The sequence below is a fragment of the Entelurus aequoreus genome, linkage group LG23, assembly GCF_033978785.1.
Source record: "Entelurus aequoreus isolate RoL-2023_Sb linkage group LG23, RoL_Eaeq_v1.1, whole genome shotgun sequence".
In the NCBI taxonomy this organism is placed as follows: domain Eukaryota; kingdom Metazoa; phylum Chordata; class Actinopteri; order Syngnathiformes; family Syngnathidae; genus Entelurus; species Entelurus aequoreus.
In genome coordinates, this window is record NC_084753.1 from 29,987,214 (window position 1) to 30,011,171 (window position 23,958).

The following is a 23,958-nucleotide window of genomic DNA, read 5'->3' on the forward strand; positions in this document are numbered from 1 at the left end:
GGTGCTGTAGTTGTAGGAGATGTCTCAAAACGTCATCAGGAGTCCCTACAAAACCTAAAAATGGAATAAAATGCTTTTTTTGGGAAAACTTTTTTTTTACAAAAAAAAATTCCAAAAAACGGACTTGCTTCAGCAGCACAATTCTGGTGCTGTAGTTGTAGGAGATGTCTCAAAACGTCATCAGGAGTCCCGACTAAACCCGTAAATGTAAGAAAATGCATTTTTTACGAAAAACATTTTTTGCTAAAATGTCGTAAGGGGGGACCCTGTCGTAAAAATGCCAAAAAACCGACTTGCTTCAGCAGTACAATTCTGGTGCTGTAGTTGTAGGAGATGTCTCAAAACGTCATCAGGAGTCCCTACAAAACCTAAAAATGGCATAAAATGCTTTTTTTGGGAAAACTTTTTTTTTACAAAAATTTTTTCCAAAAAACGGACTTGCTTCAGCAGCACAATTCTGGTGCTGTAGTTGTAGGAGATGTCTCAAAACGTCATCAGGAGTCCCGACTAAACCCGTAAATGTAAGAAAATGCATTTTTTACGAAAAACAATTTTTGCTAAAACGTCGTAAGGGGGGACCCTGTCGTAAAAATGCCAAAAAACGGACTTGCTTCAGCAGTACAATTCTGGTGCTGTAGTTGTAGGAGATGTCTCAAAACGTCATCAGGAGTCCCTACAAAACCTAAAAATGGCATAAAATGCTTTTTTTGGGAAAACTTTTTTTTTACAAAAAAAATTTCAAAAAACAGACTTGCTTCAGCAGCACAATTCTGGTGCTGTAGTTGTAGGAGATGTTTCAAAACGTCATCAGGAGTCCCGACTAAACCCGTAAATGTAAGAAAATGTAAGAAAATGCATTTTTTACGAAAAACATTTTTTGCTAAAATGTCGTAAGGGGGGACCCTGTCGTAAAAATGCCAAAAAACGGACTTGCTTCAGCAGTACAATTCTGGTGCTGTAGTTGTAGGAGATGTCTCAAAACGTCATCAGGAGTCCCTACAAAACCTAAAAATGGAATAAAATGCTTTTTTTGGGAAAACTTTTTTTTTACAAAAAAAAATTCCAAAAAACGGACTTGCTTCAGCAGCACAATTCTGGTGCTGTAGTTGTAGGAGATGTCTCAAAACGTCATCAGGAGTCCCGACTAAACCCGTAAATGTAAGAAAATGCATTTTTTACGAAAAACATTTTTTGCTAAAATGTCGTAAGGGGGGACCCTGTCGTAAAAATGCCAAAAAACCGACTTGCTTCAGCAGTACAATTCTGGTGCTGTAGTTGTAGGAGATGTCTCAAAACGTCATCAGGAGTCCCTACAAAACCTAAAAATGGCATAAAATGCTTTTTTTGGGAAAACTTTTTTTTTACAAAAAATTTTTCCAAAAAACGGACTTGCTTCAGCAGCACAATTCTGGTGCTGTAGTTGTAGGAGATGTCTCAAAACGTCATCAGGAGTCCCGACTAAACCCGTAAATGTAAGAAAATGCATTTTTTACGAAAAACATTTTTTGCTAAAACGTCGTAAGGGGGGACCCTGTCGTAAAAATGCCAAAAAACGGACTTGCTTCAGCAGTACAATTCTGGTGCTGTAGTTGTAGGAGATGTCTCAAAACGTCATCAGGAGTCCCTACAAAACCTAAAAATGGCATAAAATGCTTTTTTTGGGAAAACTTTTTTTTTACAAAAAAAAATTCCAAAAAACGGACTTGCTTCAGCAGCACAATTCTGGTGCTGTAGTTGTAGGAGATGTCTCAAAACGTCATCAGGAGTCCCGACTAAACCCGTAAATGTAAGAAAATGTAAGAAAATGCATTTTTTAAGAAAAACATTTTTTGCTAAAATGTCGCAAGGGGGGACCCTGTCGTAAAAATGCCAAAAAACGGACTTGGTTCAGCAGTACAATTCTGGTGCTGTAGTTGTAGGAGATGTCTTAAAACGTCATCAGGAGTCCCTACAAAACCTAAAAATGGCATAAAATGCTTTTTTTGGGAAAACTTTTTTTTTACAATTTTTTTTTCCAAAAAACGGACATGCTTCAGCAGCACAATTCTGGTGCTGTAGTTGTAGGAGATGTCTCAAAACGTCATCAGGAGTCCCGACTAAACCCGTAAATGTAAGAAAATGTAAGAAAATGCATTTTTTAAGAAAAACATTTTTTACTAAAATGTCGTAAGGGGGGACCCTGTCGTAAAAATGCCAAAAAACGGACTTGCTTCAGCAGTACAATTCTGGTGCTGTAGTTGTAGGAAATGTCTCAAAACGTCATCAGGAGTCCCTACAAAACCTAAAAATGGCATAAAATGCTTTTTTTGGGAAAACTTTTTTTTTACAAAAAAAAATTCCAAAAAACGGACTTGCTTCAGCAGCACAATTCTGGTGCTGTAGTTGTAGGAGATGTCTCAAAACGTCATCAGGAGTCCCTACAAAACCTAAAAATGGCATAAAATGCTTTTTTTGGAAATCTTTTTTTTTACAAAAAATTTTTCCAAAAAACGGACTTGCTTCAGCAGCACAATTCTGGTGCTGTAGTTGTAGGAGATGTCTCAAAACGTCATCAGGAGTCCCGACTAAACCCGTAAATGTAAGAAAATGTAAGAAAATGCATTTTTTACGAAAAACATTTTTTGCTAAAACGTCGTAAGGGGGGACCCTGTCGTAAAAATGCCAAAAAACCGACTTGCTTCAGCAGTACAATTCTGGTGCTGTAGTTGTAGGAGATGTCTCAAAACGTCATCAGGAGTCCCTACAAAACCTAAAAATGGCATAAAATGCTTTTTTTGGGAAAACTTTTTTTTTTACAAAAAAAAATTCCAAAAAACGGACTTGCTTCAGCAGCACAATTCTGGTGCTGTAGTTGTAGGAGATGTCTCAAAACGTCATCAGGAGTCCCGACTAAACCCGTAAATGTAAGAAAATGCATTTTTTAAGAAAAACATTTTTTGCTAAAATGTCGTAAGGGGGGACCGTGTCGTAAAAATTCCAAAAAACTGACTTGCTTCAGCAGCACAATTCTGGTGCTGTAGTTGTAGGAGATGTCTCAAAACGTCATCAGGAGTCCCTACAAAACCTAAAAATGGCATAAAATGCTTTTTTTGGGAAAACTTTTTTTTTACAAAAAAAATTTCAAAAAACAGACTTGCTTCAGCAGCACAATTCTGGTGCTGTAGTTGTAGGAGATGTCTCAAAACGTCATCAGGAGTCCCGACTAAACCCGTAAATGTAAGAAAATGTAAGAAAATGCATTTTTTACGAAAAACATTTTTTGCTAAAATGTCGTAAGGGGGGACCCTGTCGTAAAAATGCCAAAAAACCGACTTGCTTCAGCAGTACAATTCTGGTGCTGTAGTTGTAAGAGATGTCTCAAAACGTCATCAGGAGTCCCTACAAAACCTAAAAATGGAATAAAATGCTTTTTTTGGGAAAACTTTTTTTTTACAAAAAAAAATTCCAAAAAACGGACTTGCTTCAGCAGCACAATTCTGGTGCTGTAGTTGTAGGAGATGTCTCAAAACGTCATCAGGAGTCCCGACTAAACCCGTAAATGTAAGAAAATGCATTTTTTACGAAAAACATTTTTTGCTAAAATGTCGTAAGGGGGGACCCTGTCGTAAAAATGCCAAAAAACCGACTTGCTTCAGCAGTACAATTCTGGTGCTGTAGTTGTAGGAGATGTCTCAAAACGTCATCAGGAGTCCCTACAAAACCTAAAAATGGCATAAAATGCTTTTTTTGGGAAAACTTTTTTTTTACAAAAATTTTTTCCAAAAAACGGACTTGCTTCAGCAGCACAATTCTGGTGCTGTAGTTGTAGGAGATGTCTCAAAACGTCATCAGGAGTCCCGACTAAACCCGTAAATGTAAGAAAATGCATTTTTTACGAAAAACAATTTTTGCTAAAACGTCGTAAGGGGGGACCCTGTCGTAAAAATGCCAAAAAACGGACTTGCTTCAGCAGTACAATTCTGGTGCTGTAGTTGTAGGAGATGTCTCAAAACGTCATCAGGAGTCCCTACAAAACCTAAAAATGGCATAAAATGCTTTTTTTGGGAAAACTTTTTTTTTACAAAAAAAATTTCAAAAAACAGACTTGCTTCAGCAGCACAATTCTGGTGCTGTAGTTGTAGGAGATGTTTCAAAACGTCATCAGGAGTCCCGACTAAACCCGTAAATGTAAGAAAATGTAAGAAAATGCATTTTTTACGAAAAACATTTTTTGCTAAAATGTCGTAAGGGGGGACCCTGTCGTAAAAATGCCAAAAAACGGACTTGCTTCAGCAGTACAATTCTGGTGCTGTAGTTGTAGGAGATGTCTCAAAACGTCATCAGGAGTCCCTACAAAACCTAAAAATGGAATAAAATGCTTTTTTTGGGAAAACTTTTTTTTTACAAAAAAAAATTCCAAAAAACGGACTTGCTTCAGCAGCACAATTCTGGTGCTGTAGTTGTAGGAGATGTCTCAAAACGTCATCAGGAGTCCCGACTAAACCCGTAAATGTAAGAAAATGCATTTTTTACGAAAAACATTTTTTGCTAAAATGTCGTAAGGGGGGACCCTGTCGTAAAAATGCCAAAAAACCGACTTGCTTCAGCAGTACAATTCTGGTGCTGTAGTTGTAGGAGATGTCTCAAAACGTCATCAGGAGTCCCTACAAAACCTAAAAATGGCATAAAATGCTTTTTTTGGGAAAACTTTTTTTTTACAAAAAATTTTTCCAAAAAACGGACTTGCTTCAGCAGCACAATTCTGGTGCTGTAGTTGTAGGAGATGTCTCAAAACGTCATCAGGAGTCCCGACTAAACCCGTAAATGTAAGAAAATGCATTTTTTACGAAAAACATTTTTTGCTAAAACGTCGTAAGGGGGGACCCTGTCGTAAAAATGCCAAAAAACGGACTTGCTTCAGCAGTACAATTCTGGTGCTGTAGTTGTAGGAGATGTCTCAAAACGTCATCAGGAGTCCCTACAAAACCTAAAAATGGCATAAAATGCTTTTTTTGGGAAAACTTTTTTTTTACAAAAAAAAATTCCAAAAAACGGACTTGCTTCAGCAGCACAATTCTGGTGCTGTAGTTGTAGGAGATGTCTCAAAACGTCATCAGGAGTCCCGACTAAACCCGTAAATGTAAGAAAATGTAAGAAAATGCATTTTTTAAGAAAAACATTTTTTGCTAAAATGTCGCAAGGGGGGACCCTGTCGTAAAAATGCCAAAAAACGGACTTGGTTCAGCAGTACAATTCTGGTGCTGTAGTTGTAGGAGATGTCTTAAAACGTCATCAGGAGTCCCTACAAAACCTAAAAATGGCATAAAATGCTTTTTTTGGGAAAACTTTTTTTTTACAATTTTTTTTTCCAAAAAACGGACATGCTTCAGCAGCACAATTCTGGTGCTGTAGTTGTAGGAGATGTCTCAAAACGTCATCAGGAGTCCCGACTAAACCCGTAAATGTAAGAAAATGTAAGAAAATGCATTTTTTAAGAAAAACATTTTTTACTAAAATGTCGTAAGGGGGGACCCTGTCGTAAAAATGCCAAAAAACGGACTTGCTTCAGCAGTACAATTCTGGTGCTGTAGTTGTAGGAAATGTCTCAAAACGTCATCAGGAGTCCCTACAAAACCTAAAAATGGCATAAAATGCTTTTTTTGGGAAAACTTTTTTTTTACAAAAAAAAATTCCAAAAAACGGACTTGCTTCAGCAGCACAATTCTGGTGCTGTAGTTGTAGGAGATGTCTCAAAACGTCATCAGGAGTCCCTACAAAACCTAAAAATGGCATAAAATGCTTTTTTTGGAAATCTTTTTTTTTACAAAAAATTTTTCCAAAAAACGGACTTGCTTCAGCAGCACAATTCTGGTGCTGTAGTTGTAGGAGATGTCTCAAAACGTCATCAGGAGTCCCGACTAAACCCGTAAATGTAAGAAAATGTAAGAAAATGCATTTTTTACGAAAAACATTTTTTGCTAAAACGTCGTAAGGGGGGACCCTGTCGTAAAAATGCCAAAAAACCGACTTGCTTCAGCAGTACAATTCTGGTGCTGTAGTTGTAGGAGATGTCTCAAAACGTCATCAGGAGTCCCTACAAAACCTAAAAATGGCATAAAATGCTTTTTTTGGGAAAACTTTTTTTTTTACAAAAAAAAATTCCAAAAAACGGACTTGCTTCAGCAGCACAATTCTGGTGCTGTAGTTGTAGGAGATGTCTCAAAACGTCATCAGGAGTCCCGACTAAACCCGTAAATGTAAGAAAATGCATTTTTTAAGAAAAACATTTTTTGCTAAAATGTCGTAAGGGGGGACCGTGTCGTAAAAATTCCAAAAAACTGACTTGCTTCAGCAGCACAATTCTGGTGCTGTAGTTGTAGGAGATGTCTCAAAACGTCATCAGGAGTCCCTACAAAACCTAAAAATGGCATAAAATGCTTTTTTTGGGAAAACTTTTTTTTTACAAAAAAAATTTCAAAAAACAGACTTGCTTCAGCAGCACAATTCTGGTGCTGTAGTTGTAGGAGATGTCTCAAAACGTCATCAGGAGTCCCGACTAAACCCGTAAATGTAAGAAAATGTAAGAAAATGCATTTTTTACGAAAAACATTTTTTGCTAAAATGTCGTAAGGGGGGACCCTGTCGTAAAAATGCCAAAAAACCGACTTGCTTCAGCAGTACAATTCTGGTGCTGTAGTTGTAGGAGATGTCTCAAAACGTCATCAGGAGTCCCTACAAAACCTAAAAATGGCATAAAATGCTTTTTTTGGGAAAACTTTTTTTTTATAAAAAAAAATTCAAAAAACAGACTTGCTTCAGCAGCACAATTCTGGTGCTGTAGTTGTAGGAGATGTCTCAAAACGTCATCAGGAGTCCCTACAAAACCTAAAAATGGCATAAAATGCTTTTTTTGGGAAAACTTTTTTTTTACAAAATTTTTTTCCAAAAAACGGACTTGCTTCAGCAGCACAATTCTGGTGCTGTAGTTGTAGGAGATGTCTCAAAACGTCATCAGGAGTCCCGACTAAACCCGTAAATGTAAGAAAATGCATTTTTTACGAAAAACATTTTTTGCTAAAACGTCGTAAGGGGGGACCCTGTCGTAAAAATGCCAAAAAACCGACTTGCTTCAGCAGTACAATTCTGGTGCTGTAGTTGTAGGAGATGTCTCAAAACGTCATCAGGAGTCCCTACAAAACCTAAAAATGGCATGAAATGCTTTTTTTGGGAAAACTTTTTTTTTACAAAAAAAATTTCAAAAAACAGACTTGCTTCAGCAGCACAATTCTGGTGCTGTAGTTGTAGGAGATGTCTCAAAACGTCAACAGGAGTCCCGACTAAACCCGTAAATGTAAGAAAATGTAAGAAAATGCATTTTTTACGAAAAACATTTTTTGCTAAAATGTCGTAAGGGGGGACCCTGTCGTAAAAATGCCAAAAAACGGACTTGCTTCAGCAGTACAATTCTGGTGCTGTAGTTGTAGGAGATGTCTCAAAACGTCTTCAGGAGTCCCTACAAAACCTAAAAATGGCATAAAATGCTTTTTTTGGGAAAACTTTTTTTTTACAAAAAAAAATTCCAAAAAACGGACTTGCTTCAGCAGCACAATTCTGGTGCTGTAGTTGTAGGAGATGTCTCAAAACGTCATCAGGAGTCCCGACTAAACCCGTAAATGTAAGAAAATGTAAGAAAATGCATTTTTTAAGAAAAACATTTTTTGCTAAAATGTCGTAAGGGGGGACCCTGTCGTAAAAATGCCAAAAAACGGACTTGCTTCAGCAGTACAATTCTGGTGCTGTAGTTGTAGGAGATGTCTCAAAACGTCATCAGGAGTCCCTACAAAACCTAAAAATGGCATAAAATGCTTTTTTTGGGAAAACTTTTTTTTTACAAAAATGTTTTCAAAAAACAGACTTGCTTCAGCAGCACAATTCTGGTGCTGTAGTTGTAGGAGATGTCTCAAAACGTCATCAGGAGTCCCGACTAAACCCGTAAATGTAAGAAAATGTAAGAAAATGCATTTTTTACGAAAAACATTTTTTGCTAAAATGTCGTAAGGGGGGACCCTGTCGTAAAAATGCCAAAAAACCGACTTGCTTCAGCAGTACAATTCTGGTGCTGTAGTTGTAGGAGATGTCTCAAAACGTCATCAGGAGTCCCTACAAAACCTAAAAATGGCATAAAATGCTTTTTTTGGGAAAACTTTTTTTTTACAAAAAAAAATTCAAAAAACAGACTTGCTTCAGCAGCACAATTCTGGTGCTGTAGTTGTAGGAGATGTCTCAAAACGTCATCAGGAGTCCCGACTAAACCCGTAAATGTAAGAAAATGTAAGAAAATGCATTTTTTACGAAAAACATTTTTTGCTAAAATGTCGTAAGGGGGGACCCTGTCGTAAAAATGCCAAAAAACGGACTTGCTTCAGCAGTACAATTCTGGTGCTGTAGTTGTAGGAGATGTCTCAAAACGTCATCAGGAGTCCCTACAAAATCTAAAAATGGCATGAAATGCTTTTTTTGGGAAAACTTTTTTTTTACAAAAAAAAATTCAAAAAACAGACTTGCTTCAGCAGCACAATTCTGGTGCTGTAGTTGTAGGAGATGTCTCAAAACGTCATCAGGAGTCCCGACTAAACCCGTAAATGTAAGAAAATGCATTTTTTACGAAAAACATTTTTTGCTAAAATGTCGTAAGGGGGGACCCTGTCGTAAAAATGCCAAAAAACGGACTTGCTTCAGCAGTACAATTCTGGTGCTGTAGTTGTAGGAGATGTCTCAAAACGTCATCAGGAGTCCCTACAAAACCTAAAAATGGCATAAAATGCTTTTTTTGGGAAAACTTTTTTTTTACAAAAAATTTTTCCAAAAAACGGACTTGCTTCAGCAGCACAATTCTGGTGCTGTAGTTGTAGGAGATGTCTCAAAACGTCATCAGGAGTCCCGACTAAACCCGTAAATGTAAGAAAATGTAAGAAAATGCATTTTTTACGAAAAACATTTTTTGCTAAAACGTCGTAAGGGGGGACCCTGTCGTAAAAATGCCAAAAAACCGACTTGCTTCAGCAGTACAATTCTGGTGCTGTAGTTGTAGGAGATGTCTCAAAACGTCATCAGGAGTCCCTACAAAACCTAAAAATGGCATAAAATGCTTTTTTTGGGAAAACTTTTTTTTTACAAAAAAAATTTCAAAAAACAGACTTGCTTCAGCAGCACAATTCTGGTGCTGTAGTTGTAGGAGATGTCTCAAAACGTCATCAGGAGTCCCGACTAAACCCGTAAATGTAAGAAAATGTAAGAAAATGCATTTTTTACGAAAAACATTTTTTGCTAAAATGTCGTAAGGGGGGACCCTGTCGTAAAAATGCCAAAAAACCGACTTGCTTCAGCAGTACAATTCTGGTGCTGTAGTTGTAGGAGATGTCTCAAAACGTCATCAGGAGTCCCTACAAAACCTAAAAATGGCATAAAATGCTTTTTTTGGGAAAACTTTTTTTTTACAAAAATTTTTTCCAAAAAACGGACTTGCTTCAGCAGCACAATTCTGGTGCTGTAGTTGTAGGAGATGTCTCAAAACGTCATCAGGAGTCCCGACTAAACCCGTAAATGTAAGAAAATGCATTTTTTACGAAAAACATTTTTTGCTAAAACGTCGTAAGGGGGGACCCTGTCGTAAAAATGCCAAAAAACCGACTTGCTTCAGCAGTACAATTCTGGTGCTGTAGTTGTAGGAGATGTCTCAAAACGTCATTAGGAGTCCCTACAAAACCTAAAAATGGCATAAAATGCTTTTTTTGGGAAAACTTTTTTTTTACAAAAAAAATTTCAAAAAACAGACTTGCTTCAGCAGCACAATTCTGGTGCTGTAGTTGTAGGAGATGTCTCAAAACGTCATCAGGAGTCCCGACTAAACCCGTAAATGTAAGAAAATGTAAGAAAATGCATTTTTTACGAAAAACATTTTTTGCTAAAATGTCGTAAGGGGGGACCCTGTCGTAAAAATGCCAAAAAACCGACTTGCTTCAGCAGTACAATTCTGGTGCTGTAGTTGTAGGAGATGTCTCAAAACGTCATCAGGAGTCCCTACAAAACCTAAAAATGGCATAAAATGCTTTTTTTGGGAAAACTTTTTTTTTATAAAAAAAAATTCAAAAAACAGACTTGCTTCAGCAGCACAATTCTGGTGCTGTAGTTGTAGGAGATGTCTCAAAACGTCATCAGGAGTCCCGACTAAACCCGTAAATGTAAGAAAATGTAAGAAAATGCATTTTTTACGAAAAACATTTTTTGCTAAAATGTCGTAAGGGGGGACCCTGTCGTAAAAATGCCAAAAAACCGACTTGCTTCAGCAGTACAATTCTGGTGCTGTAGTTGTAGGAGATGTCTCAAAACGTCATCAGGAGTCCCTACAAAACCTAAAAATGGCATAAAATGCTTTTTTTGGGAAAACTTTTTTTTTACAAAAATTTTTTCCAAAAAACGGACTTGCTTCAGCAGCACAATTCTGGTGCTGTAGTTGTAGGAGATGTCTCAAAACGTCATCAGGAGTCCCGACTAAACCCGTAAATGTAAGAAAATGTAAGAAAATGCATTTTTTACGAAAAACATTTTTTGCTAAAACGTCGTAAGGGGGGACCCTGTCGTAAAAATGCCAAAAAACCGACTTGCTTCAGCAGTACAATTCTGGTGCTGTAGTTGTAGGAGATGTCTCAAAACGTCATTAGGAGTCCCTACAAAACCTAAAAATGGCATAAAATGCTTTTTTTGGGAAAACTTTTTTTTTACAAAAAAAATTTCAAAAAACAGACTTGCTTCAGCAGCACAATTCTGGTGCTGTAGTTGTAGGAGATGTCTCAAAACGTCATCAGGAGTCCCGACTAAACCCGTAAATGTAAGAAAATGTAAGAAAATGCATTTTTTACGAAAAACATTTTTTGCTAAAATGTCGTAAGGGGGGACCCTGTCGTAAAAATGCCAAAAACCCGACTTGCTTCAGCAGTACAATTCTGGTGCTGTAGTTGTAGGAGATGTCTCAAAACGTCATCAGGAGTCCCTACAAAACCTAAAAATGGCATAAAATGCTTTTTTTGGGAAAACTTTTTTTTTATAAAAAAAAATTCAAAAAACAGACTTGCTTCAGCAGCACAATTCTGGTGCTGTAGTTGTAGGAGATGTCTCAAAACGTCATCAGGAGTCCCGACTAAACCCGTAAATGTAAGAAAATGTAAGAAAATGCATTTTTTACGAAAAACATTTTTTGCTAAAATGTCGTAAGGGGGGACCCTGTCGTAAAAATGCCAAAAAACGGACTTGCTTCAGCAGTACAATTCTGGTGCTGTAGTTGTAGGAGATGTCTCAAAACGTCATCAGGAGTCCCTACAAAACCTAAAAATGGCATAAAATGCTTTTTTTGGGAAAACTTTTTTTTTACAAAAAAAAATTCCAAAAAACGGACTTGCTTCAGCAGCACAATTCTGGTGCTGTAGTTGTAGGAGATGTCTCAAAACGTCATCAGGAGTCCCGACTAAACCCGTAAATGTAAGAAAATGTAAGAAAATGCATTTTTTACGAAAAACATTTTTTGCTAAAATGTCGTAAGGGGGGACCCTGTCGTAAAAATGCCAAAAAACCGACTTGCTTCAGCAGTACAATTCTGGTGCTGTAGTTGTAGGAGATGTCTCAAAACGTCATCAGGAGTCCCTACAAAACCTAAAAATGGCATGAAATGCTTTTTTTGGGAAAACTTTTTTTTTACAAAAAAAAATTCAAAAAACAGACTTGCTTCAGCAGCACAATTCTGGTGCTGTAGTTGTAGGAGATGTCTCAAAACGTCATCAGGAGTCCCGACTAAACCCGTAAATGTAAGAAAATGCATTTTTTACGAAAAACATTTTTTGCTAAAATGTCGTAAGGGGGGACCCTGTCGTAAAAATGCCAAAAAACGGACTTGCTTCAGCAGTACAATTCTGGTGCTGTAGTTGTAGGAGATGTCTCAAAACGTCATCAGGAGTCCCGACTAAACCCGTAAATGTAAGAAAATGTAAGAAAATGCATTTTTTACGAAAAACATTTTTTGCTAAAACGTCGTAAGGGGGGACCCTGTCGTAAAAATGCCAATGGCATGAAATGCTTTTTTTGGGAAAACTTTTTTTTTACAAAAAAAAATTCCAAAAAACGGACTTGCTTCAGCAGCACAATTCTGGTGCTGTAGTTGTAGGAGATGTCTCAAAACGTCATCAGGAGTCCCGACTAAACCCGTAAATGTAAGAAAATGCATTTTTTAAGAAAAACATTTTTTGCTAAAATGTCGTAAGGGGGGACCCTGTCGTAAAAATTCCAAAAAACTGACTTGCTTCAGCAGCACAATTCTGGTGCTGTAGTTGTAGGAGATGTCTCAAAACGTCATCAGGAGTCCCTACAAAACGTAAAAATGGCATAAAATGCTTTTTTTGGGAAAACTTTTTTTTTACAAAAAAAATTTCAAAAAACAGACTTGCTTCAGCAGCACAATTCTGGTGCGGTAGTTGTAGGAGATGTCTCAAAACGTCATCAGGAGTCCCGACTAAACCCGTAAATGTAAGAAAATGTAAGAAAATGCATTTTTTAAGAAAAACATTTTTTGCTAAAATGTCGTAAAAATGCCAAAAAACTGACTTGCTTCAGCAGTACAATTCTGGTGCTGTAGTTGTAGGAGATGTCTCAAAACGTCATCAGGAGTCCCGACTAAACCCGTAAATGTAAGAAAATGCATTTTTTACGAAAAACATTTTTTGCTAAAATGTCGTAAGGGGGGACCCTGTCGTAAAAATGCCAAAAAACGGACTTGCTTCAGCAGTACAATTCTGGTGCTGTAGTTGTAGGAGATGTCTCAAAACGTCATCAGGAGTCCTTACAAAACCTAAAAATGGCATAAAATGCTTTTTTTGGGAAAACTTTTTTTTTACAAAAAATTTTTCCAAAAAACGGACTTGCTTCAGCAGCACAATTCTGGTGCTGTAATTGTAGGAGATGTCTCAAAACGTCATCAGGAGTCCCGACTAAACCCGTAAATGTAAGAAAATGTAAGAAAATGCATTTTTTACGAAAAAGATTTTTTGCTAAAACGTCGTAAGGGGGGACCCTGTCGTAAAAATGCCAAAAAACCGACTTGCTTCAGCAGTACAATTCTGGTGCTGTAGTTGTAGGAGATGTCTCAAAACGTCATCAGGAGTCCCTACAAAACCTAAAAATGGCATAAAATGCTTTTTTTGGGAAAACTTTTTTTTTACAAAAATTTTTCAAAAAACAGACTTGCTTCAGCAGCACAATTCTGGTGCTGTAGTTGTAGGAGATGTCTCAAAACGTCATCAGGAGTCCCGACTAAACCCGTAAATGTAAGAAAATGTAAGAAAATGCATTTTTTACGAAAAACATTTTTTGCTAAAATGTCGTAAGGGGGGACCCTGTCGTAAAAATGCCAAAAAACCGACTTGCTTCAGCAGTACAATTCTGGTGCTGTAGTTGTAGGAGATGTCTCAAAACGTCATCAGGAGTCCCTACAAAACCTAAAAATGGCATAAAATGCTTTTTTTGGGAAAACTTTTTTTTTATAAAAAAAAATTCAAAAAACAGACTTGCTTCAGCAGCACAATTCTGGTGCTGTAGTTGTAGGAGATGTCTCAAAACGTCATCAGGAGTCCCGACTAAACCCGTAAATGTAAGAAAATGTAAGAAAATGCATTTTTTACGAAAAACATTTTTTGCTAAAATGTCGTAAGGGGGGACCCTGTCGTAAAAATGCCAAAAAACGGACTTGCTTCAGCAGTACAATTCTGGTGCTGTAGTTGTAGGAGATGTCTCAAAACGTCATCAGGAGTCCCTACAAAACCTAAAAATGGCATAAAATGCTTTTTTTGGGAAAACTTTTTTTTTACAAAAAAAAATTCCAAAAAACGGACTTGCTTCAGCAGCACAATTCTGGTGCTGTAGTTGTAGGAGATGTCTCAAAACGTCATCAGGAGTCCCGACTAAACCCGTAAATGTAAGAAAATGTAAGAAAATGCATTTTTTACGAAAAACATTTTTTGCTAAAATGTCGTAAGGGGGGACCCTGTCGTAAAAATGCCAAAAAACGGACTTGCTTCAGCAGTACAATTCTGGTGCTGTAGTTGTAGGAGATGTCTCAAAACGTCATCAGGAGTCCCTACAAAACCTAAAAATGGCATGAAATGCTTTTTTTGGGAAAACTTTTTTTTTACAAAAAAAAATTCAAAAAACAGACTTGCTTCAGCAGCACAATTCTGGTGCTGTAGTTGTAGGAGATGTCTCAAAACGTCATCAGGAGTCCCGACTAAACCCGTAAATGTAAGAAAATGCATTTTTTACGAAAAACATTTTTTGCTAAAATGTCGTAAGGGGGGACCCTGTCGTAAAAATGCCAAAAAACGGACTTGCTTCAGCAGTACAATTCTGGTGCTGTAGTTGTAGGAGATGTCTCAAAACGTCATCAGGAGTCCCTACAAAACCTAAAAATGGCATAAAATGCTTTTTTTGGGAAAACTTTTTTTTTACAAAAAAATTTTCCAAAAAACGGACTTGCTTCAGCAGCACAATTCTGGTGCTGTAGTTGTAGGAGATGTCTCAAAACGTCATCAGGAGTCCCGACTAAACCCGTAAATGTAAGAAAATGTAAGAAAATGCATTTTTTACGAAAAACATTTTTTGCTAAAACGTCGTAAGGGGGGACCCTGTCGTAAAAATGCCAAAAAACCGACTTGCTTCAGCAGTACAATTCTGGTGCTGTAGTTGTAGGAGATGTCTCAAAACGTCATCAGGAGTCCCTACAAAACCTAAAAATGGCATAAAATGCTTTTTTTGGGAAAACTTTTTTTTTACAAAAAAAATTTCAAAAAACAGACTTGCTTCAGCAGCACAATTCTGGTGCTGTAGTTGTAGGAGATGTCTCAAAACGTCATCAGGAGTCCCGACTAAACCCGTAAATGTAAGAAAATGTAAGAAAATGCATTTTTTACGAAAAACATTTTTTGCTAAAACGTCGTAAGGGGGGACCCTGTCGTAAAAATGCCAAAAAACCGACTTGCTTCAGCAGTACAATTCTGGTGCTGTAGTTGTAGGAGATGTCTCAAAACGTCATCAGGAGTCCCTACAAAACCTAAAAATGGCATAAAATGCTTTTTTTGGGAAAACTTTTTTTTTACAAAAATTTTTTCAAAAAACAGACTTGCTTCAGCAGCACAATTCTGGTGCTGTAGTTGTAGGAGATGTCTCAAAACGTCATCAGGAGTCCCGACTAAACCCGTAAATGTAAGAAAATGTAAGAAAATGCATTTTTTACGAAAAACATTTTTTGCTAAAATGTCGTAAGGGGGGACCCTGTCGTAAAAATGCCAAAAAACCGACTTGCTTCAGCAGTACAATTCTGGTGCTGTAGTTGTAGGAGATGTCTCAAAACGTCATCAGGAGTCCCTACAAAACCTAAAAATGGCATAAAATGCTTTTTTTGGGAAAACTTTTTTTTTATAAAAAAAAATTCAAAAAACAGACTTGCTTCAGCAGCACAATTCTGGTGCTGTAGTTGTAGGAGATGTCTCAAAACGTCATCAGGAGTCCCGACTAAACCCGTAAATGTAAGAAAATGTAAGAAAATGCATTTTTTACGAAAAACATTTTTTGCTAAAATGTCGTAAGGGGGGACCCTGTCGTAAAAATGCCAAAAAACGGACTTGCTTCAGCAGTACAATTCTGGTGCTGTAGTTGTAGGAGATGTCTCAAAACGTCATCAGGAGTCCCTACAAAACCTAAAAATGGCATAAAATGCTTTTTTTGGGAAAACTTTTTTTTTACAAAAAAAAATTCCAAAAAACGGACTTGCTTCAGCAGCACAATTCTGGTGCTGTAGTTGTAGGAGATGTCTCAAAACGTCATCAGGAGTCCCGACTAAACCCGTAAATGTAAGAAAATGTAAGAAAATGCATTTTTTACGAAAAACATTTTTTGCTAAAATGTCGTAAGGGGGGACCCTGTCGTAAAAATGCCAAAAAACGGACTTGCTTCAGCAGTACAATTCTGGTGCTGTAGTTGTAGGAGATGTCTCAAAACGTCATCAGGAGTCCCTACAAAACCTAAAAATGGCATGAAATGCTTTTTTTGGGAAAACTTTTTTTTTACAAAAAAAAATTCAAAAAACAGACTTGCTTCAGCAGCACAATTCTGGTGCTGTAGTTGTAGGAGATGTCTCAAAACGTCATCAGGAGTCCCGACTAAACCCGTAAATGTAAGAAAATGCATTTTTTACGAAAAACATTTTTTGCTAAAATGTCGTAAGGGGGGACCCTGTCGTAAAAATGCCAAAAAACGGACTTGCTTCAGCAGTACAATTCTGGTGCTGTAGTTGTAGGAGATGTCTCAAAACGTCATCAGGAGTCCCTACAAAACCTAAAAATGGCATAAAATGCTTTTTTTGGGAAAACTTTTTTTTTACAAAAAATTTTTCCAAAAAACGGACTTGCTTCAGCAGCACAATTCTGGTGCTGTAGTTGTAGGAGATGTCTCAAAACGTCATCAGGAGTCCCGACTAAACCCGTAAATGTAAGAAAATGTAAGAAAATGCATTTTTTACGAAAAACATTTTTTGCTAAAACGTCGTAAGGGGGGACCCTGTCGTAAAAATGCCAAAAAACCGACTTGCTTCAGCAGTACAATTCTGGTGCTGTAGTTGTAGGAGATGTCTCAAAACGTCATCAGGAGTCCCTACAAAACCTAAAAATGGCATAAAATGCTTTTTTTGGGAAAACTTTTTTTTTACAAAAAAAATTTCAAAAAACAGACTTGCTTCAGCAGCACAATTCTGGTGCTGTAGTTGTAGGAGATGTCTCAAAACGTCATCAGGAGTCCCGACTAAACCCGTAAATGTAAGAAAATGTAAGAAAATGCATTTTTTACGAAAAACATTTTTTGCTAAAATGTCGTAAGGGGGGACCCTGTCGTAAAAATGCCAAAAAACCGACTTGCTTCAGCAGTACAATTCTGGTGCTGTAGTTGTAGGAGATGTCTCAAAACGTCATCAGGAGTCCCTACAAAACCTAAAAATGGCATAAAATGCTTTTTTTGGGAAAACTTTTTTTTTACAAAAAATTTTTCCAAAAAACGGACTTGCTTCAGCAGCACAATTCTGGTGCTGTAGTTGTAGGAGATGTCTCAAAACGTCATCAGGAGTCCCGACTAAACCCGTAAATGTAAGAAAATGTAAGAAAATGCATTTTTTACGAAAAACATTTTTTGCTAAAACGTCGTAAGGGGGGACCCTGTCGTAAAAATGCCAAAAAACCGACTTGCTTCAGCAGTACAATTCTGGTGCTGTAGTTGTAGGAGATGTCTCAAAACGTCATTAGGAGTCCCTACAAAACCTAAAAATGGCATAAAATGCTTTTTTTGGGAAAACTTTTTTTTTACAAAAAAAATTTCAAAAAACAGACTTGCTTCAGCAGCACAATTCTGGTGCTGTAGTTGTAGGAGATGTCTCAAAACGTCATCAGGAGTCCCGACTAAACCCGTAAATGTAAGAAAATGTAAGAAAATGCATTTTTTACGAAAAACATTTTTTGCTAAAATGTCGTAAGGGGGGACCCTGTCGTAAAAATGCCAAAAAACCGACTTGCTTCAGCAGTACAATTCTGGTGCTGTAGTTGTAGGAGATGTCTCAAAACGTCATCAGGAGTCCCTACAAAACCTAAAAATGGCATAAAATGCTTTTTTTGGGAAAACTTTTTTTTTATAAAAAAAAATTCAAAAAACAGACTTGCTTCAGCAGCACAATTCTGGTGCTGTAGTTGTAGGAGATGTCTCAAAACGTCATCAGGAGTCCCGACTAAACCCGTAAATGTAAGAAAATGTAAGAAAATGCATTTTTTACGAAAAACATTTTTTGCTAAAATGTCGTAAGGGGGGACCCTGTCGTAAAAATGCCAAAAAACGGACTTGCTTCAGCAGTACAATTCTGGTGCTGTAGTTGTAGGAGATGTCTCAAAACGTCATCAGGAGTCCCGACTAAACCCGTAAATGTAAGAAAATGTAAGAAAATGCATTTTTTACGAAAAACATTTTTTGCTAAAATGTCGTAAAAATGCCAAAAAACTGACTTGCTTCAGCAGTACAATTCTGGTGCTGTAGTTGTAGGAGATGTCTCAAAACGTCATCAGGAGTCCCGACTAAACCCGTAAATGTAAGAAAATGCATTTTTTACGAAAAACATTTTTTGCTAAAATGTCGTAAGGGGGGACCCTGTCGTAAAAATGCCAAAAAACGGACTTGCTTCAGCAGTACAATTCTGGTGCTGTAGTTGTAGGAGATGTCTCAAAACGTCATCAGGAGTCCTTACAAAACCTAAAAATGGCATAAAATGCTTTTTTTGGGAAAACTTTTTTTTTACAAAAAATTTTTCCAAAAAACGGACTTGCTTCAGCAGCACAATTCTGGTGCTGTAGTTGTAGGAGATGTCTCAAAACGTCATCAGGAGTCCCGACTAAACCCGTAAATGTAAGAAAATGTAAGAAAATGCATTTTTTACGAAAAACATTTTTTGCTAAAACGTCGTAAGGGGGGACCCTGTCGTAAAAATGCCAAAAAACCGACTTGCTTCAGCAGTACAATTCTGGTGCTGTAGTTGTAGGAGATGTCTCAAAACGTCATCAGGAGTCCCGACTAAACCCGTAAATGTAAGAAAATGTAAGAAAATGCATTTTTTACGAAAAACATTTTTTGCTAAAACGTCGTAAGGGGGGACCCTGTCGTAAAAATGCCAAAAAACCGACTTGCTTCAGCAGTACAATTCTGGTGCTGTAGTTGTAGGAGATGTCTCAAAACGTCATCAGGAGTCCCTACAAAACCTAAAAATGGCATAAAATGCTTTTTTTGGGAAAACTTTTTTTTTACAAAATTTTTTTCAAAAAACAGACTTGCTTCAGCAGCACAATTCTGGTGCTGTAGTTGTAGGAGATGTCTCAAAACGTCATCAGGAGTCCCGACTAAACCCGTAAATGTAAGAAAATGTAAGAAAATGCATTTTTTACGAAAAACATTTTTTGCTAAAATGTCGTAAGGGGGGACCCTGTCGTAAAAATGCCAAAAAACCGACTTGCTTCAGCAGTACAATTCTGGTGCTGTAGTTGTAGGAGATGTCTCAAAACGTCATCAGGAGTCCCTACAAAACCTAAAAATGGCATAAAATGCTTTTTTTGGGAAAACTTTTTTTTTATAAAAAAAAATTCAAAAAACAGACTTGCTTCAGCAGCACAATTCTGGTGCTGTAGTTGTAGGAGATGTCTCAAAACGTCATCAGGAGTCCCGACTAAACCCGTAAATGTAAGAAAATGTAAGAAAATGCATTTTTTACGAAAAACATTTTTTGCTAAAATGTCGTAAGGGGGGACCCTGTCGTAAAAATGCCAAAAAACGGACTTGCTTCAGCAGTACAATTCTGGTGCTGTAGTTGTAGGAGATGTCTCAAAACGTCATCAGGAGTCCCTACAAAACCTAAAAATGGCATAAAATGCTTTTTTTGGGAAAACTTTTTTTTTACAAAAAAAAATTCCAAAAAACGGACTTGCTTCAGCAGCACAATTCTGGTGCTGTAGTTGTAGGAGATGTCTCAAAACGTCATCAGGAGTCCCGACTAAACCCGTAAATGTAAGAAAATGTAAGAAAATGCATTTTTTACGAAAAACATTTTTTGCTAAAATGTCGTAAGGGGGGACCCTGTCGTAAAAATGCCAAAAAACGGACTTGCTTCAGCAGTACAATTCTGGTGCTGTAGTTGTAGGAGATGTCTCAAAACGTCATCAGGAGTCCCTACAAAACCTAAAAATGGCATGAAATGCTTTTTTTGGGAAAACTTTTTTTTTACAAAAAAAAATTCAAAAAACAGACTTGCTTCAGCAGCACAATTCTGGTGCTGTAGTTGTAGGAGATGTCTCAAAACGTCATCAGGAGTCCCGACTAAACCCGTAAATGTAAGAAAATGCATTTTTTACGAAAAACATTTTTGCTAAAATGTCGTAAGGGGGGACCCTGTCGTAAAAATGCCAAAAAACGGACTTGCTTCAGCAGTACAATTCTGGTGCTGTAGTTGTAGGAGATGTCTCAAAACGTCATCAGGAGTCCCTACAAAACCTAAAAATGGCATAAAATGCTTTTTTTGGGAAAACTTTTTTTTTACAAAAATTTTTTCCAAAAAACGGACTTGCTTCAGCAGCACAATTCTGGTGCTGTAGTTGTAGGAGATGTCTCAAAACGTCATCAGGAGTCCCGACTAAACCCGTAAATGTAAGAAAATGTAAGAAAATGCATTTTTTACGAAAAACATTTTTTGCTAAAACGTCGTAAGGGGGGACCCTGTCGTAAAAATGCCAAAAAACCGACTTGCTTCAGCAGTACAATTCTGGTGCTGTAGTTGTAGGAGATGTCTCAAAACGTCATCAGGAGTCCCTACAAAACCTAAAAATGGCATAAAATGCTTTTTTTGGGAAAACTTTTTTTTTACAAAAAAATTTCAAAAAACAGACTTGCTTCAGCAGCACAATTCTGGTGCTGTAGTTGTAGGAGATGTCTCAAAACGTCATCAGGAGTCCCGACTAAACCCGTAAATGTAAGAAAATGTAAGAAAATGCATTTTTTACGAAAAACATTTTTTGCTAAAATGTCGTAAGGGGGGACCCTGTCGTAAAAATGCCAAAAAACCGACTTGCTTCAGCAGTACAATTCTGGTGCTGTAGTTGTAGGAGATGTCTCAAAACGTCATCAGGAGTCCCTACAAAACCTAAAAATGGCATAAAATGCTTTTTTTGGGAAAACTTTTTTTTTACAAAAATTTTTTCCAAAAAACGGACTTGCTTCAGCAGCACAATTCTGGTGCTGTAGTTGTAGGAGATGTCTCAAAACGTCATCAGGAGTCCCGACTAAACCCGTAAATGTAAGAAAATGTAAGAAAATGCATTTTTTACGAAAAACATTTTTTGCTAAAACGTCGTAAGGGGGGACCCTGTCGTAAAAATGCCAAAAAACCGACTTGCTTCAGCAGTACAATTCTGGTGCTGTAGTTGTAGGAGATGTCTCAAAACGTCATTAGGAGTCCCTACAAAACCTAAAAATGGCATAAAATTCTTTTTTTGGGAAAACTTTTTTTTTACAAAAAAAATTTCAAAAAACAGACTTGCTTCAGCAGCACAATTCTGGTGCTGTAGTTGTAGGAGATGTCTCAAAACGTCATCAGGAGTCCCGACTAAACCCGTAAATGTAAGAAAATGTAAGAAAATGCATTTTTTACGAAAAACATTTTTTGCTAAAATGTCGTAAGGGGGGACCCTGTCGTAAAAATGCCAAAAAACCGACTTGCTTCAGCAGTACAATTCTGGTGCTGTAGTTGTAGGAGATGTCTCAAAACGTCATCAGGAGTCCCTACAAAACCTAAAAATGGCATAAAATGCTTTTTTTGGGAAAACTTTTTTTTTATAAAAAAAAATTCAAAAAACAGACTTGCTTCAGCAGCACAATTCTGGTGCTGTAGTTGTAGGAGATGTCTCAAAACGTCATCAGGAGTCCCGACTAAACCCGTAAATGTAAGAAAATGTAAGAAAATGCATTTTTTACGAAAAACATTTTTTGCTAAAATGTCGTAAGGGGGGACCCTGTCGTAAAAATGCCAAAAAACGGACTTGCTTCAGCAGTACAATTCTGGTGCTGTAGTTGTAGGAGATGTCTCAAAACGTCATCAGGAGTCCCGACTAAACCCGTAAATGTAAGAAAATGTAAGAAAATGCATTTTTTACGAAAAACATTTTTTGCTAAAATGTCGTAAAAATGCCAAAAAACTGACTTGCTTCAGCAGTACAATTCTGGTGCTGTAGTTGTAGGAGATGTCTCAAAACGTCATCAGGAGTCCCGACTAAACCCGTAAATGTAAGAAAATGCATTTTTTACGAAAAACATTTTTTGCTAAAATGTCGTAAGGGGGGACCCTGTCGTAAAAATGCCAAAAAACGGACTTGCTTCAGCAGTACAATTCTGGTGCTGTAGTTGTAGGAGATGTCTCAAAACGTCATCAGGAGTCCTTACAAAACCTAAAAATGGCATAAAATGCTTTTTTTGGGAAAACTTTTTTTTTACAAAAAAATTTTCCAAAAAACGGACTTGCTTCAGCAGCACAATTCTGGTGCTGTAGTTGTAGGAGATGTCTCAAAACGTCATCAGGAGTCCCGACTAAACCCGTAAATGTAAGAAAATGTAAGAAAATGCATTTTTTACGAAAAACATTTTTTGCTAAAACGTCGTAAGGGGGGACCCTGTCGTAAAAATGCCAAAAAACCGACTTGCTTCAGCAGTACAATTCTGGTGCTGTAGTTGTAGGAGATGTCTCAAAACGTCATCAGGAGTCCCTACAAAACCTAAAAATGGCATAAAATGCTTTTTTTGGGAAAACTTTTTTTTTACAAAAAATTTTTCAAAAAACAGACTTGCTTCAGCAGCACAATTCTGGTGCTGTAGTTGTAGGAGATGTCTCAAAACGTCATCAGGAGTCCCGACTAAACCCGTAAATGTAAGAAAATGTAAGAAAATGCATTTTTTACGAAAAACATTTTTTGCTAAAATGTCGTAAGGGGGGACCCTGTCGTAAAAATGCCAAAAAACCGACTTGCTTCAGCAGTACAATTCTGGTGCTGTAGTTGTAGGAGATGTCTCAAAACGTCATCAGGAGTCCCTACAAAACCTAAAAATGGCATAAAATGCTTTTTTTGGGAAAACTTTTTTTTTATAAAAAAAATTTCAAAAAACAGACTTGCTTCAGCAGCACAATTCTGGTGCTGTAGTTGTAGGAGATGTCTCAAAACGTCATCAGGAGTCCCTACAAAACCTAAAAATGGCATAAAATGCTTTTTTTGGGAAAACTTTTTTTTTACAAAAAAAAATTCAAAAAACAGACTTGCTTCAGCAGCACAATTCTGGTGCTGTAGTTGTAGGAGATGTCTCAAAACGTCATCAGGAGTCCCGACTAAACCCGTAAATGTAAGAAAATGTAAGAAAATGCATTTTTTAAGAAAAACATGTTTTGCTAAAATGTCGTAAGGGGGGGGACCCTGTCGTAAAAATGCCAAAAAACCGACTTGCTTCAGCAGTACAATTCTGGTGCTGTAGTTGTAGGAGATGTCTCAAAACGTCATCAGGAGTCCCTACAAAACCTAAAAATGGCATAAAATGCTTTTTTTGGGAAAACTTTTTTTTTACAAAAAAAAATTCCAAAAAACGGACTTGCTTCAGCAGCACAATTCTGGTGCTGTAGTTGTAGGAGATGTCTCAAAACGTCATCAGGAGTCCCGACTAAACCCGTAAATGTAAGAAAATGTAAGAAAATGCATTTTTTACGAAAAACATTTTTTGCTAAAATGTCGTAAGGGGGGACCCTGTCGTAAAAATGCCAAAAAACGGACTTGCTTCAGCAGTACAATTCTGGTGCTGTAGTTGTAGGAGATGTCTCAAAACGTCATCAGGAGTCCCTACAAAACCTAAAAATGGCATGAAATGCTTTTTTTGGGAAAACTTTTTTTTTACAAAAAAAAATTCAAAAAACAGACTTGCTTCAGCAGCACAATTCTGGTGCTGTAGTTGTAGGAGATGTCTCAAAACGTCATCAGGAGTCCCGACTAAACCCGTAAATGTAAGAAAATGCATTTTTTACGAAAAACATTTTTTGCTAAAATGTCGTAAGGGGGGACCCTGTCGTAAAAATGCCAAAAAACGGACTTGCTTCAGCAGTACAATTCTGGTGCTGTAGTTGTAGGAGATGTCTCAAAACGTCATCAGGAGTCCCTACAAAACCTAAAAATGGCATAAAATGCTTTTTTTGGGAAAACTTTTTTTTTACAAAAAAATTTTCCAAAAAACGGACTTGCTTCAGCAGCACAATTCTGGTGCTGTAGTTGTAGGAGATGTCTC

At 37.2% G+C, this 23,958-nt stretch overlaps 1 long non-coding RNA gene across 2 annotated transcripts in view; it reads left to right on the forward strand.

Moving 5' to 3' along the window:
• The window catches only part of LOC133641134 (uncharacterized), a 185,490-nt gene that overhangs the window by 100,665 nt on the left and 60,867 nt on the right, over positions 1-23,958 (forward strand). The window lies entirely within an intron of this gene.